This window comes from Manis javanica, chromosome 1, assembly GCF_040802235.1.
Source record: "Manis javanica isolate MJ-LG chromosome 1, MJ_LKY, whole genome shotgun sequence".
NCBI classification, from domain to species: Eukaryota; Metazoa; Chordata; class Mammalia; order Pholidota; family Manidae; genus Manis; species Manis javanica.
Genome location: NC_133156.1, coordinates 101060360 through 101077471, shown reverse-complemented (window position 1 = coordinate 101077471; position 17112 = coordinate 101060360). Strand labels below are relative to the sequence as shown.

At 37.0% G+C, this 17112-nt stretch overlaps 1 protein-coding gene across 4 annotated transcripts in view; it reads left to right on the top strand.

Moving 5' to 3' along the window:
• Nucleotides 1-17112, top strand: part of CWC27 (CWC27 spliceosome associated cyclophilin) — a 213946-nt gene that overhangs the window by 100667 nt on the left and 96167 nt on the right. The window lies entirely within an intron of this gene.

Sequence of the window (17112 nt, the reverse complement as noted above, 5' to 3'; positions counted from 1 at the left end):
GCTATGGGCATTAATCCATTTTACATACAAGGAAGCAGCCTCGGGGAGTTTTATATAAACTTTCCCAACATCACACAGCTTATGAGTTTTTGAGCCAGGATTTGAATCTTCCTGATTGCCAAACTTCTGATCTTTCCACACAGAACCTACAAATGAGAAGACATGTGACGTTTGCTTTTGGTGTTATTGTTCTTGTTACTGTAAACAGATACATTGTGATGTTCTATAAGAGCTGTTTAGTGTGAATTTGTATTTTAACAAGAAAAAGTTTCTATATTTTGGCTTGTCAAGTGGATGTTGAGAGGAGATGAAATCTTCTATTAAAGCAGTCAATGTTTTATCATTATCTTATTCCTAACAGCTAGGAGAGCAGAGCTCAGAATCTGGACCATGTGACAGGACTGCAGTGAGTCTAAGTTTATGAACTAACTAATCGGAGAACCTGGTATAAAAGCCTTGTTAGGCATTAGGACAGATCTCCAGTGCAAATTATGAAGAATTACATTGTAAATCAGTGGGACATGAGAAAGTAATCTCAGCCGTATATTTTAGTACTTTTTAAATAGACTTGCCTTCATGTGTGAAGTCAGAACTATATTCCACTGAATGACATAGCCAACCCCATCTCAAAATTCCTATAGTACAGTGAGAGTTGAAGATTATATTTAATACAGAATATTAGGATTTATCTCTGTCTCTTAACCTCTCCTCTCGCAGTGCTAGGGAAGCTCCTCAGAGGAAAAGGAGGAGGAAAGTACTCAAACAGAGCCTCCAGAATCCATTTGTTGTTCTGGTTTTTTTAACATTAGTTTTGGACAGTCATGGCTATGTCACATACCAGATCTGTATCCTTTTGAACCAGTAGTAGTATTACGGTACCAGTTCTGAATGCATATCTTAAAACCAGAATACAGTAACATCTGCAAAGCTAATGGCAATGTGTTGGTAATTCATCAAAAAATTACCAAGACTCAGATGACCACTCTCCTTACCCAAAACATTTTACCCTCTTCTAAACTGTATATTAGAAAAGCAATTCTGAAACTCACTGTTAACTGCAAGAATGAAGGAGCATCAAACTTGTACAGGGAATCCTGTGTTCTGGATCCTACCCAAGTTTATTGGTGACCTTACCTGAGAGCAAAACTTCATGTACTTACTTCCATTTCCCAGTTGCCTTTTAAGTTTTCAGTGTTTCCAATTACAAATATTGAAGTTTGACCATATGTAAAGGAACTAATTCTCTTTAGCTGCTAGCCAGGGTTTACTTTTACAGCTAAAAAAATATTAATAACATTTCAGATTTGCAAATATAGCATTTCTTGGAATCATTGGTTCTCGAAGTGTCATCCCTGGACCAGCAGCATCAGTTTCTCTGGGGAACTTGTTATAAATTAATATCTCAGGCCCCACCTCAAACCTACAGAATCAGCAACTCCGGTAGTAAAGACTAGTAATCGGTGTTTTAACAAGCCCTTAGGTGATTGTGGTGTGTACTAAAGTTTTAGAACCACTGTTCAACCATTTCCCATTGAAAACACTTTCCACTTGCCTCTATTATTTTTTTATTATTAAAGTATCATTGGTATACAATATTATGATGGTTTCACCTATAAACGCACTGGTTTCAACATTCACCCATATTATCAATTCCTCACCCCCTCCAGTGTGATCACTGTCCATCAGTGTAGTAAGATGTTATAATAGAGTCATTTGTCTTCTCCGTGCTGTATTGCCTTCCCGTGACCTACCTATTTTGGGATTGGGTATTATAGGGCCCCTTAATCCCCTTCTCCCTCCCTCCCCAACCCCTCCCCTTTAGTAACCTCTAGTCCCTTCTCTGAGTCCGTGAGTCTGCTGCTGTTTTGTTCCTTCAGTTTTGCTTTATTGTTATACTCTGTAAATGAGTGAAATCATTTCGTACTTGTCTTTCTCCACCTGGCTTATTTCACTGAGCATAATACCCTCTAGTTCCACCCATGCTGTTGCAAATGGTGCCTCTATTATTTTCTTCAGTGGCTTTCAAGTTTGTTTGTCCAGTCAAACTCTTCAGTTTTGGTGTTGAGGGTGTACTGTGAGTGAAATATGTCATTTTTATTCTCTCAGGTTTATACTCTGTAGTTCTACTTGTTGTATACTATTCTGTAGGTAAGCTAAAGTGTTACCACATTTGCTTTGCTGTTTTTGCCCCATTATTTTTGCATATACCATTCCCTTTCATCTCTACTCCATTCTCTCTGTCCAATGCCCACCTGTAAAAATAAAACTCTTCTAAAGTTTGATGTCAAGACTAAATAAGATAGCGTATCTGGATATTCTCATTAGCACAGAAGCTGAAACATTTTTAGAATAGAGAAAAAGGTTAACATGTGAAATTCTGATCGTAATACTTAATTGAGTAACATTTTTAATAAATTTATTTCATAAAGGAAAATTTGTTTCTTGAAAACAAGGGCAAATTTCGAATCTTACCACATATCTCATATTGGTTTAATGAAAAGCCAATGTACATGAAGGCCAAATGTACACCTTCTTCTATAAAATGGTGCTTTTGTTCCAGAAGCATGAATCAAGCCTTAATTAAGAACTCACATAAATATAAATAAAGTATCTTTTCCATTTGGACAGAACTAGTTTGGATTTCACATTAGCTAAATTAATAATATGTTTTTATTAGGTGCAAGTAGTTTCCAAAGTGCTTTTCCTGGCTCACATCTTGTCCTCATTTTCTTGAAGGATTGGTCTAGCATAGTTCAAGCAAATTTTTGGTCCTGTTTGTCTGCCAGGTGGTAACAGAATAGGAAACCCACAGAGAGGTTAAGTCCACATAGACATACGGAAAAGAAAAACTGGGCTTTTCTGCAGCACTAGCCTTGGGAGTGAGTCAGCTGTTGCTCCAGTCACTAAAGCCTCTGAGGATGCAACTTGTTTTCACTAAATGCCAGCCAGGTTCGAGAAGTAAGGAATCGACAGATTAATTTAGAGTAAATCTTTAAGTTACAACATAGATGAATGTTTTGCAAAAGTCAAGAAGCACAGATTGATGCCCCGCTGTGGCTTTGTGCTACTGTATCAGTATATATGTTATGTATGTTATGTAGCTAGAGAGGAAAAAAACTACTTTTTGGATCTTTATACTGATTACTGTTGAAAAAATTGCAAAACCTTTTGCCTTCTCCCCTCACTGTTTTGTTGCCTTGCAATTCTCCCATGTCCTGCCCCTTAGGAAAGAAATTGAAAAAATGTAAAGGTTGTATTCAGTCTCCAGGACACCCTCTTAGTGGCATAGTGGCCATGGAACAGAAGCATGTCAGTTAGATCCCAAAATGTTTAGTTTTGAGAGGTGAGATCAAATTTGAGCAAAATGTTTTTTTAGTGATTTGGGCTTGTAGTTTTATCAGATTCATACAGTGAGTTTATTTATCCGTAAGGATGAATAATAAAAGCTCAATGGAAATTTTAAGAAATCTTAACTTAAAATTTCAATACCGTCATTGTGGCAACAGACTTACTAAGCACAAATTGGAGTATACCCTGTGGTAAAATTCATTTGTCTTGCAAATAGAAAAACCTACAAGTTTGTAAGTATTCAGATATGCCACACCCTCTGTCTTGCCAATGGGTTTCAGCCCTGGACAAGTTCACTATGGATTCAGTGAGACCAAGGAATGATATTGGAATGTTCTTGGGATGAAAGGGTTTATACCCAACTTTATTCCAGTGGTGGCAGGTCAATCACTAGAATCCTGTCCATTCAGAACGAGTCTGCATACAGCAAGGTGGTCTCTGCCTCTGGACCTCTGTCCCCGCAGCCACCACTCCAGGCAGCCACCACTCCAGGCAGCCACCACTCCAGCCTATGCTCTCCTACAACCTTGCAGCCGTGTCACCCTGTTGCCCAGAGCACTGGGTGGAGCTCTTTATTTAGAGTCAGTAACAACGTATTGCCCACACATGTGTAGTGAGCTAGCCAACCAGGGCCAGGCTAGAATCCGGGCCATAGAACCTTCACTTTATCCACATGCACTCTTCCCTTCTTGACTTAATATTATCTATGAAAATACAAAAAAAATTTATCAACTGGATTCTTAATCAGTAAATATGATGCATTAACTGTACTGGACATCAGAGTATTTTCAGTTGATTCAACAACTTCTTAGTTGTAATTTTATTATTTTTTCATTTTAGAGAAGGGCACAGAAGGGACAATGGATCATAAAATTCTGACCAATATATATTCAGGGAAAATAATTTGAAATATTCCCCCTAAAAAAAAGAAACTTCTTTTTCTAAACAGGAATAGGTTTATCTTTATAATCAGAATTAAGGTTATAAAATCATTAAGTCACATGGTATTACACTCTACAGAGCTGATCAGTTTTCATTTTGATAATCCTTTCAAATCTTTGTTTTGTGTGTATGTGTCTGAGTGTGTTGGCATGTACACATGCTCAGAAATGTGATTTTATGTAAGTTAAATACTTTGTTTTATGTAATCTATATTATATAGTCAAATTATTTTAAATAGACATTTCCCATGTTATGATAAACAACCAGCACATTCTTTTTTTGTACTTTTCCAGTTGTGTGAACACTTTTGGGTCCTTAGAATGAATGTCTGAAATTGCTGAGTTGAAGTATAGTTCTAAACTACAGGGGACCAGTTATGAGGGGGCCCACAATATTGTGAAATTTACCTCTGAGAGCTCAGCTCTTCATAGGAAATAGCACAGAAAAAAAACCCTAGTGCTCTGTGGATAAAGTGAAGTTTCCTATGGCCAGGATTCTCACCTGGCCCCGGTTGGCTAGCTCACCACATACACACATGTGGGCAATACGTTGCTATTGACTCTATACAAAGAGCTCTGCCCTTTATCAGCAGGATTCATTGTTGACCAAGAAAAAGAACAGGCTGCCCTCCTGGGAGGAGTGTTTCCACAGGCTGCCCCTGTAGATGGGGAGACCTTCGGGTGTCCCCCAGTGGACATGTGGTCCAACGTGACTTGCATCCCAGAGGCCTGGGCCCTATTCCAAGACTGGGAAGGGGTGGAGGCAACACCTGAGGCAGTAAAGGTGGCCCTCAGCAAAATAGGGAATTCCTTAGAGTGTCCATGAGGTGGCAGAAACAGTGGGAAGTTTTTTTCTCACAATATTGAGAAAAGCGTGAGGGAGAAAGATGCCCTCCTGCAGGAAACAGGAGAACAGGCAGTGTGAGAACATGAGCTGTGAGGTACTATTGAGGAGGTAAAAAATTTGTTGGTGACTGAAATGGCATCACTACGAGGTACTGTGGAAGTGCTAAAGGACATCATGGTAGCCCAAGAGGAAGCAGCACAAGAAGGAGCAGCCCGAGGGTGCAGGCTGCCTGGTGCTGTGGGGCAGGTGAAGGGTGTAGTGGAGCCCTCAGCCCCAGAAATGGAGGAGCAGAGGTCTGATGAAAAGGTTGGGGTGGAGGCCTTGCAGGTGTCAGAGGCATCAGTCCCTTCTTGGTTGAAACCCCACCTTGTTGAAAGCTGGTGGAAAGATCCAGAAAAAATTAAGACCTGGCAACCGCGGGTTCCTCCAGGAGAGGTGCAGCCCCCACCCCAGGTTGTGGAGCACTCCATGCTCTGCTTCTATCCTCAGGCTCAAGCAATGAAAGCACAAAAGGAAAGATGGTCTGCTACTGTACTCGAAGGAAGAATTTAAAGGATCCCGTGAAAGTCATGAGGACCCAGATGTGGGTTGATTTGATAAAGGCAGGAGCAGACAGAAAGAAACTGGATGGAAAGTCAAATAGAACCTTACTGGAGCTGTAGCAACAATTGAGACCGGAGCAGTGGTTCCGGCTGCTGAGGACAAAGCAGAAGTCAGAGACAAAGCAACAAGATCGGCTTGTGTGTCTGCAAGACTTTCTGCTGTAGAGGCTGTGGAAGGTGGGTATTAGGCCCACCCATGGTCCTTTTGGTTAACTCATTTGAGTAGAACTGGTTTGAATACAGCCAAGATGACTACTTGGTGGCAGTGAATCCCCTCAGGCTTAAGGGTTACTATAATTTGTTATTTGTATATTGTAGTATGTTATTAAAGAATTTGGTTACAATGTTCCAGCTCCCTTTCACAGGGACCATTGCAGAGCATTGAGAAGCAAGAACCATGGAGGGGTGGAGTGTGGATAAAGTGAAGGTTCCTGTGGCCTGGATTCTCACCTGGCCCTGGTCAGCTAGCTCACTGCACACCTGTGGGCAATTTGTTGTTATTGACTCTATATAAAGAGATCTGCACAGTGCTCTGGGTGACATGGTGGCATGGCCGCAGGGCTACGTGAGAGCAGAGACTGGGGTGGGGGCAGTGCTGAGGACAGACACTGAGATGGCTGCGGGGGCAGAGAGGCCCACTGGCTTGCTGTAATCAGACTTGCTCTGAGTGGATGGGAGTCTAGTGATAAACCTGCCACCATGGGAATCATTTTTTGGTCTCATTGAATCCGTGGTGAACTTGCCCAGGGCTGAAACCCATTGGGAAGACACTCCCATACCTCACCACATTACCAAAAGCCTGTTTACAGCAGTTCTTTTTACCCAGTACATCATGTCTGGCTATGAAGAAAAAAATTACAAGGCATATAAAAGGCAAAAAAATACAATTTGAAGAGTTAGAGCAAATGTCAGAACTGGACAAAGCAGGGATATTGGAATTATCACACTGGGAATTTGAAACAACTGTGATTAATATAAGGGTTCTAATAGATAACAGAATGAAAGAAATGTAAGCAGAGAGATAAAAATCTTAAGAACCAAAAGAAATGCTGAAGATAGAAATCATGGTAAGGGAAATAAAGAATGCCTTTGACGGGCTTATTGGCAGACTAAACATGGAGGAAAGAATCTCTGAAGTAGCTAGAACCCTTGAAAACTGAACTGTAAAACAGAGCAGAAAATCCAGGGACTGTGAAACAATTACAAAGGTGTAACATAAACATATTGTATTCCTATAGTGCACTTCTCCTAATGAGACCTATAACCTTATACAGTTTTTGGCAGTCACATCATAATGCTGGCTCAGATTGTGCTGTCAACTAAATGCCCCTCAATCTTTCTCATTTTTACTGCTGTTTTTACTCCTAAGTCCTGGACCCATCCATATATCCTACACCTGTAACTGGTTTGTCTTCTGCTTCATACTTCATGTCTTCTGCAGCATCACGTGCCAGAATATGGGTAAGGAACTGTTCTACAGTGTCTTAGTAGAAATATATCTCAAGCTTAACTTTGACCTGTTATTTAGCATTCTTGGAATAGTTGGGCTAGTTAGGACTAATCCATATCATTTTTGTTTAATCATTGAGCCATTATTTGTTCTTTCCTTTACTGACTTGTGTCAGTGTTGCATAAACCTGTGACTCCTTTATGTTCACAGTATATCAGTCTACTTTCTCTGGCAAAGAAAAAGGTGAATTTAATCTTAAATGGTTTATTCTTACTAATTTATGCTACTTGTTTTGAGACCATTTTGTCTATGGTGGTCTATATTGGATTTTCTTTTTATTTATCCTGCTTGAATTAATTGAGCTTGAATCTGAAGACTAATACTTTTCACCAATTTTGGAAAATTCTCAGACATTATTGTCTCAACCTCAATCTATTTTAACTTTCTGCAATTACACTTATACGTGTAATGGGCCTTCTCTGTCTTCTAATCTCTTAATCTCCTTATTTGTTGATTATTTTCTCTTTGTGTTTTGCATTCTGTCTTATGTGTTTTCAGATAGATCTCCTAATTCACCTCTTGCTATTCAACTTTTCAGTGAGTTTAACTTTGTCTATTCTATTCATCCCTTCCTAAAAGTTGCTTTTATTCTTGTCTTGCCTAAGGGTTTCAGCCCTGGGCAAGTTCACTATGTGAGACTAACAAATGACAACAGAACCTTTGTGGGGTTAAACAGTTTATACCCTGGCTTTAGTCTCATGGCAGTAGGTCCAGCACTAGGATCATGTCTGCAGGTCCATAATCCACCTCCATCTCTCCTCCATCCAGAGCTCTGGGCGGAGCTCTTTGTATACTGCCTCAGTCAGTAATAGCTCATTGCCAGTGAGTATGAAAGCATTAGTTTAGCAGTAGGCCAGTTGCATCATCAAGTAGTGTAGGGTCAGGTGAGGATCCTGGCCACTGGAACTTTCATTTTCCCCACAATTCTTTTTCTAGTTGTTGTAGATCTTATATTCAATTTTTATTCTCTTTCATTCTCTCCATGTAGTAAACATACTTGTTTTATTTTTGCAGTATCTGAAGTTTTGAGGGTCAGGTTCTGTTACTTGTCATGCCTCTGAATCTCACAGTCTTGTTTCTTCATATATTACAAAATTTTTGTTTTGGGAGCTCCTTTTTTTTAAGATCTCTTCTGAATTCTGTGAAATCTGGAATGAGGATTCCTTCCTTCAGAGAAGATTTGCCTTCTGTTCTAGTAGGTACATTAAAGAACTATAGATCACTGGTAATTTTAATTAAACATGCTTCTTAGATTCCCTGAGAATATTCAGTTTGAGAGCCTACTTACCTGCTGGATCTGAGACAGATGAGTTTCTTTGAGGTTTTCCAGTGTTTTGTAGTAGATGTGTTTATTCCCATCCGTCCAGTGACTAAGACTCCGATTTAAAATCCAGAAAGCTAGGTTACTGAGACCAGTAATTAAGTGTCCCAGTAGCAGTTACGAGGCTTCTTGCTCTTATTTTAAGTCCTCTTCTTTTTGGGTTTTGATGAGCTAAGTAAGCATTGCATTTAGAGGTTTTTGTTTTTGTTTAATGTTCTTTATTCAGCTCTTTCAGTTGTTTGATTGAAAGAGAGTTTTCAGGTTACCTGGTCTGCTGCCTTACTGAAATGGAAATCTCATTTGTTTTCATACTGAGTTAATATCATTTGTAAAGTTGGATTGGAACAGACACATGGCTAAAGACCGAATTCTGCCACAACAAATTTACTCTACTTCTGTAAAATATTGGCTAAGTCAAGTTCTTACTGTGAAATAACACATTTGATTCTGAACTTCTGACTTAGTGTTTAAACAGAAGAGCAGTATCACCCACTGGTATGGACATTTTATGAGTCTGTGCAGGATTCACTCTTGTTTAGTCTGTTTTGGAAAAGACAATAAAGTTTCCTAAGAGTTGAAAGAGATTTTACAAAGATTAATGGCAATCTGCATCAGATATCTAAACTTTTTATTTAAAACTAAATGTGGTCTTTCATGTGAAATGTGTAGTAAGATTGTAAGTCTAAAGGCTATATGCAGGTGCATTGAGATTTCTCCTCCTTCTTTCCAAATTGCAATGTCCTTACAGATAAGGATATAGGTCTTTTTATTCTTATATATTGGATTAACAGATTATAAAGGGCATATAGAACATTAATTCTCTGGTTAAATTTTATCTTTTGATAGATGCCTTCCAGGATCACTTAGACTAATGTAGGTTCTCTGTTAGCCTCCCTCAGAATTTTTAAGTATACATACAATTCTTTGTTGCTTTGTTTATTCTTTACCTTTTCAGCTACATTAGAATGAAAGAAAATAAGCAATTCAATTCCAAATGTTTAGTGACCAAAATCAGAATTTTGGAATTTTTTAATTTTTAGATTTTTTAAACTGTTAAAACTTTTCATTTTCACAGCATATTTAATCCAAGCAGTGTGCCAAACACAAAAATTTATCAGTAAGCTTTTGAAACACATGCACCCATAGAAAAATCAAATAATTTGCCTTTTTAATCTCATAGTTAGCTTGAGGTCTCATTTTGTCAGTAATTAATTCTGTAAATGGTAAGAATTAGAAGTGGTACTCATGGTGGGGATGAGAACAATCATGATAATAGTGGAAAAAAACTGACTTTAAGTATATAGTCTGAGCCAAGCACCATGTTAAGTATGCTAAGTAATTTCCATGGAATTGTATTTCTCCCTTACAACCTTACTTTTTTTCTCATTTGAGATTTAGATTGGTTAACTTAGTTGTCTAGGGCCATCCTGCTTGTAATAGGTAGAACAGAGCTTTGAACACACAAATGATTTTTCCTGGTTTAATTTGGCTGGATATTTCCTGGATATATGTATATATTTTCAAAATTCACATATGAATGGCAGCATACCATGAGACTTTCTGATAATATGGTAAACTTGAACCTTTGCTTCTACTGATGATACCATAGGCTTAAAAATCATTCCATACCTCTGTAGTTTTAATACCTATGATGGGCTTTTATTACAGCTATTTTATGATTTCATCAACAACCAAGCTGTTGTTTCATTACAAACAGATTCAGTGTCTTTGTAATTAAAGCAGCAGACTAAAAACCATGAAGGGTGTACTGTTTGGTTTGGAATCATTTCCATGTGTTATGAATTCTTATCAGGTGTTGGGGAATAGCAGGCTTAAGCCAACTGCAAGTAGTGCGCCCATCGGCCAAGAATCACTGATCTGTAATGGACATGTGTTCAGCTGTCAGCTTGCTTAACAAGGTCTCTAAGCAAATTCATTTACCATCTTATGTAAGATATTTATACATATTCCATTTCATTGTTGTGGATTAACATTCTCTTGAAGACATACCAAAGACTGAGGTCTTGATAACTTGACTCTTTTTTTGGAAGGTGAATGTTAGAAAAGATCAGTGTTTGAACTCACCACCCTTATATTAAGACAATATTTCTCATGCCATAAGAAAAAAGAACAGATATAACTCAAAATTTTCCTAAGGCACAATTCCTGGAAACTGGAGAAAATGAGAAAAGCATCTGGGAAAAAATAAAAATGGACTGAAAATTATGCAAGATACTTGTTATTGCTGTTTAAAATCCTCAATCTCAAATTGAAAAGCGTAATTTTTTTAAAATACAAAAATTTTAAACTTTCAAATATAAACAGTCTGATAAAAATGTAAATATACTATAGTTGTAAAAACTTTCCTATGTACTTCTTCATAGTATCTTCCATTGTATAAAAATTGCTCAGGTTCAGAATAAGATACTCAGGTCTAAATGTACTTTTCATTCAGTGGGTAGTTAGCAGATAAAGTGAGCATCTGCCTAAGGAGTTGGGATGTCAGCATCATGTGTACAGTTCCATTACTGACTTGGGCAGTATTGAAAAAATCTCTTACTAGCTCTACATTTCATCTTCTTTGTGTCTTCTTTGTGTCTTCTTTGTGTCTAAGATGAAGTTATATTCAGCATCTCACCACTTTCCTTAGATAGTGGGCTTTTGAGATCCTAAATCCAGTAGAGTTGAAATTAAATGATCTGCAGAATATAATCACTTTTTACACTTATAATTATGTTTATGCATTTCAGAAATATTATTCACACTTTCCTCAGACTTATTCTTAAGTAATGATCGAAATGAGGCAAAGAAGGATTATTAATAGCTTTCTGTGGCCTTATAATGATGTTGGGTCTAGGTCTTCTGATAACACACCTTCTCTTTTACTCCAACATTTTGTTTAATCTCTTGGAATGGACATTAGTTTTAAAAAGAAAAACAAGCCATCAGTAATGTTTGAGTCAATATCTTCAGTAGTGTAGTAATTAGTATTTTATCATTAATTTTTACTTAAAATGATTTTTTTAATTTAAAGCTTTAATTCTTTAAATTGGTTATGTAATTTAACAGTCATTATTTGGTTGTACTATATTTTGTCATTGAAAAAACCTGCCTTCTAAGCCCCTGATAGTGCATTTACTCATATTAACCCTTAGTCTTTGCATCAGCCTTGTTGTAACACATATGCTAAAGATGGCTACAATTTATAGACAATAAAACTGAGGCTCAGTGAGGTTGAAACTTTGCCCCAAGTCTGTGCTCTAATGCCAGTATCTCCATGAAGCCTTAATAAATAAGGAAGATTTTATTAAACAAATAGGGAGGAAAGACCATTTTAGGTAATGGAAATGACATGAACAAAGGGATGTGTGTACTGAAGCTCAAAGTTTGCCAAGGTGTGCTGAGGCTTAAAGTTTGCCAGGGTAATTATGACTAGTATGTTTTGGCTGAAGTTTAGAATAACTGTAGAGGATATGTGAGAGATAAAGTTGAGAAAGTAGTTTGAAGGGAGCTCATGAGAGGGATGTAAAAGCTTGGGAAAGAAATTAATGCACAATTCAGTAGGATTTAGGGAGTTATGAAGACAGGGGAGTAGAATTGTAGAATTTGTCATAAATGTACAAATGAATAGAAGAAAGTTCAGAGGAGAGGCACGTAGACCAACTAGGAGACTGTTCTAACAGTGACGCCTTGAAAGCTCAAACAGCTATCACTAACCACAGAAAGGAAGAGACTTGGGAAAGGAAGAAGGACGTGACTACTAACAGCTACAGAAAGAAGGGAGTGATGCTAGAAGGTGGGTCTGCTAACCAGCATTCTCGTGGCTGTATCAAAAACAGGAAAGATAGAAATAAGGTGGTGTTTTTGTAAGGAGCCAGAATGATCACTCTGACTTAAAATGGTAAATGTGATGCCTTTGTGGCATATCTAATGGAAGTATCTGTCAGGGATGTGAATAAACTTGAAAGAAGACATGTATGAAAATCTTGATTTTTTTAATGATGTGGACTACATTAAGATGGATGGAACTGAAGTCCTGAACATGGATGACATTTCTAAAGAAGAGAGAGAAGGTTGAGACAAGGTTACTGAGAAGCCCCTATATTTGAGGAGCAGGAGGTAGAAGAGTAAAAGCCAGTGGAAACAGAGAAAGAATATCAAAAAGGTAGGAAGAGAGATCTGGCATGGCACTCCATCTGAGATAATAAAGTGTCACAGGTAAAGTGGTCAACAAAGTCAAGCTCTTCTGCAGGTCTAAGTTACGGTCTGAAGGGAAGCTGTTAAAATTTGTGATTGAGTCTAAATTACTACTAGGCCAACATTTTAAGGAGTGTATGGGTAATAATAAGGTAATAAGTGGGTAAACTGAAGACAGTACAGTTGAGAAATGGGTTAGAGAGAAGAAAAATTGGAAACTCAAAGGTATTAAGGAGAATATTCTCACCTGCCCACTCACAAATGCTTGGCATTTAGACTCTGCATCATTCTCTTCCTAGCCATTTTGTTACTAGCCCGAGACCCCCTTTAAATAATTTATGCTCTAACATAATGTTTTAACTTGTACTCTGTGTTTTCCCACATCCCTGTTTGGGTTTAGATATACTGCTTAGATGCCTCTTCCCTGTATCTCCACATGGGTAACCCCTACTCATCTTTCAGAGCCCAGTTCAGACGCCCTGCTCTGTGAAGCCATCCCTTATTTAGCTTATAGTAATCTTTCCTTTTCTGAATTTCAAAATATTTCAGTCATTTCTTTGTCATGACAGTTAGCACTTTTTATTATGTACTGTTATTATTTATGTACAAAATATATGTCCTGCCTTGGAACTTAGACTCCTTGGGGACTTTCTCAAGATATCATAGTGTACCAAAATGGAAAGAGCATAGACATAAAATTCAGACAATCCCATTTTAAGTTTCTACCTCTATCACTTACTGGTAGACTGTGTGACTATAGGCTAACTAATGTCCATAAGCCTCAATCTTCTTACCTTGAAAATGACTATGTCACAGGTTATTGAGAAGTGTAAGTGATGAGGGGCATAACTGATTTCTGTGCCATCATTCAAAATGGTACTGTACAAATATTAGATGCTTAAGAAATTTTTTAATAGATTAGTAATTTCTTTGCTGTTATTAAATATGCAGACTACTATGATTTCTAGGGTGATGGCATTGGGCTAATTTTCCAAAAAGAATTCTCTTTTTCATTGGAGCAGATCGTATTGCAGATATACCAGATTTAAAAATATATACACAATGCAAAACTATTTGATGGATAACAGTGATATCATACAAACCATACTAAAATTCAAGTGAATTCAAAATAGAAACATACCTATTAGGAAAAAAGATAATTAGCTTAGAGTTAAGAGGGTCTTATAAAAGCCATTTCTTTTACCACAGAAGCAGAAACTAGGCTCTGAGGGAACAAGAAAGCTGCCTGGACTCTGAAATAAGCCCATAGTTTGGCAATATAAGGTGACAGATACTCCAGGCTTACAATTGTCATTCTTATTTTAAAGTTTTAAATACATTCTAGTACCAGTGGACAGAATTATATTCCAGAGAATAGAAGATTGGGAACTCTAAAATTAGACTGTAATCGAAAGAATAGTTTCAAAACTTATACTTCATTCAAAGAGTTATGGATTCCACAACTACTAACAAATGGTGTTGTTTGAATAGTTTGAAAGATTTTGGCCATGCTGTAAATCCTTAATCACTTGAAAAATTCAGTATAGTGAAGCAGTTTTTAATAATATGCAAAGATCTACTCTTCTCTGTCTCACTTTGTCTTTTTTGAGTTTTATTAATCGTTGTTCAGTTTATATATTATGGCTACTTCAGTAGTGCATCTAAATCTTTGACTATTTAAGGATAGATTTTTAGAAGCTGGCATGATGTATTCATTGCCCTTGTTAAAAATTATGAGCAGTTAATCTCCATATGTCATAGAGATAGCATTCATTTATATAGTAAATAACATAATAAGGAAATATTCCTACATAACAAACCAACCCTTAACTGTAGTGCTAATGTTAATATATGATCTAAATAATTAAATAGCTACCATTTATTGAACATGTATTGTGTGCCCAATATTTTAAATACCTTACCCTAATTTTATAGTTAAGGAAACTGAGCTTCAAAGAATTTAAGTAATTGTTTTTAGGTCACCCAGACAATAAGTGATGGCATTAGCTTTTAAATCAGAACTTTCTGAATCCAAAGTTAATCCTTTTAATAACTGTGCTCTACTGCCTCTACAATATTATATACTTTCATTGCCTCTCAGCCTTTGCATACTTCAGATTACTCTTATAATGTTTGTTCAGCCATCATGCAGCATTTCCTCTTCATCTTCCAAAATAGTCTTCAAAGACATCATCTAAATTCCTGAGTTAGTTACCAAAGTAAGAAATTTTTAAGCTAATATAATAAAAAGATAAGGGATTTAGTGGATGGGGCAGAGATGTGGTTGCAATTCCCAATGTGCATTTAACTTCAAGAAATAGGAAGTAATTACATTTATCTGAAACATAAATTATCAGAGCCTAAATAACCTAAACTAGGCATTGATGTCGAGAGGCAAGAGTAGTATTTACATGTGAACTACTTATTGGAAATGACATACTTCAACAGTGATTCAGTAAAAGAGTAGAGAAAGTCCCAGAAGAAGTTTACAGTCTGGTCATTAGGAGAAAAATGGTTCCACAATCAAATAGGTATTTCAGGAGAAGGAACAGATTTGAGCAGGAAGATGACTTCAAGTTTGGAATAGAGAATTTGTAATTATTACATTTAGCCTCCACTATCCATCTAGATCTGGACGCATAGAATATGGCTAGTTTGAATTGAGATGTGCTCTAAGTGTAAAGTACAGATTGAGTACTATAGTACAAAATAGAAGAAAATACCATATGCGTATTTTATATTAGCTGCATATTGAGATAATATTTTGGTATATAGCATTGTTGAGTAAAATAAAATATATTGTTAAAATTAACCTGTTGCCTCTTACCATTTTTTTCTATGTGGCTGCTAAGAAAATTATATTTCTATTGGGCAGCACTAATATACAAGGAGATTAGTAACAGGTAGTTATAAATGCAGGACCAAAATCAGGGCAAAATGTCCAGAATTGGAAATAACCTATATAAAAGTGATAGTTAATGTTATAAGATTAGGTAAAAATGCTGGTGTACATGGTATAGAAATGAGAAAAATGCCAGCAATTATAGGTTGAGAAGAGAAAGAATAGCTAGGAGAAGGAGAAGTGGAGAATCAAGACTCTAAAGTAGTACATAGTCTGATTAGGATAGAATCCCCAGAAGGAAGGAGTGGTTAATATCATTGAGTGATAGGCCAAAGCAGAAGAGGAGGACTGAGAAAAGACCATTGAATTTTGTTGATACAGAAGCAGTTTTAGTAGAGCATAAAAAGGATAGATTGCAAGATATTAAGAGGATAGATTGCAGTAGAATATAAAAAGGAAGAGGATAGACTGCAGTAGAATATAAAAAGGATAGATAGCAAGAAGCTAGCAGTTAAAGAAGTAGTATACGTAAACTACATATATACATATATATATATGTATAAAAGCTTAAGTGGACAGGGCTAGTTAAACCACTGTAAAGCTAAGCAGGCACTGCACTCTAGAAAAGGTCTTCAATGACACCCAAGCCAAGGTTTAGTGGAATCTTAAGTCTAAATGACATATGTACTGTGTATATGAAGTATTATTTCAGGCAAGGAGTCCACTTGTGATGATGCAAATCATTTGATTGGAGCAGAGTCCAGAGATATCTGAACATTTTTGTCGGCCAAATGAAAGGTTCAGAGGAGTAGGAGTACTTGAAGATGTAAGAAAGAGAAAATAATTTCTATAGCAAGGTCCTAATGCATTGGGTCCTAAACCTAAGGGCGTATTGGAATCACTTGGGGAACTTGTAACAAGGTAAATTCCCAGGCAACATCTCATGCCGAATGAAATCATGTTCTCCGGATGTTTGTCTTCTGGAACATGTTGTTAAGTTCTTCCAGGTGATTATGATGTATCAATAAGGACAAGCAAGCCAAGAAAATTAAGGGTTCTGGTTGAGGACATCAGTGAAATAACTGACCATATCATCTAGAACGGATGGAGAGACATTTGAGTTAGAATAGGGCTGGTGGACTATGAACTACAAAGGAGATGGCTTTCATTGTTAATAGAGAGAGGACAGGTTCAGTAGGAAGAAAAACCAGGAAAGCTAAAAAGGTAGTGAATTTTAATCAGAGAGGGAAGCTTCAAAATTCAGGATGTTGGAGGCCAAACAGGTACAAAATATTGCTGTGTGTGTTTGATGTAGAAAAGAGGTAAAAAGAACTGAGTTGTGCACATTATAAGACTTATCAGTTTGGTGACTCTAATACAGGACAGTGGTTAAAAAAAAGTGTGATTTCAGGCTAAGGAGGAAGCACTAAAGGCTGGATCAGCATGGAATTATTTAGACTTAAGATTCCACTAAACTTTGGCTTGCATGTCGCTGAAGACATTT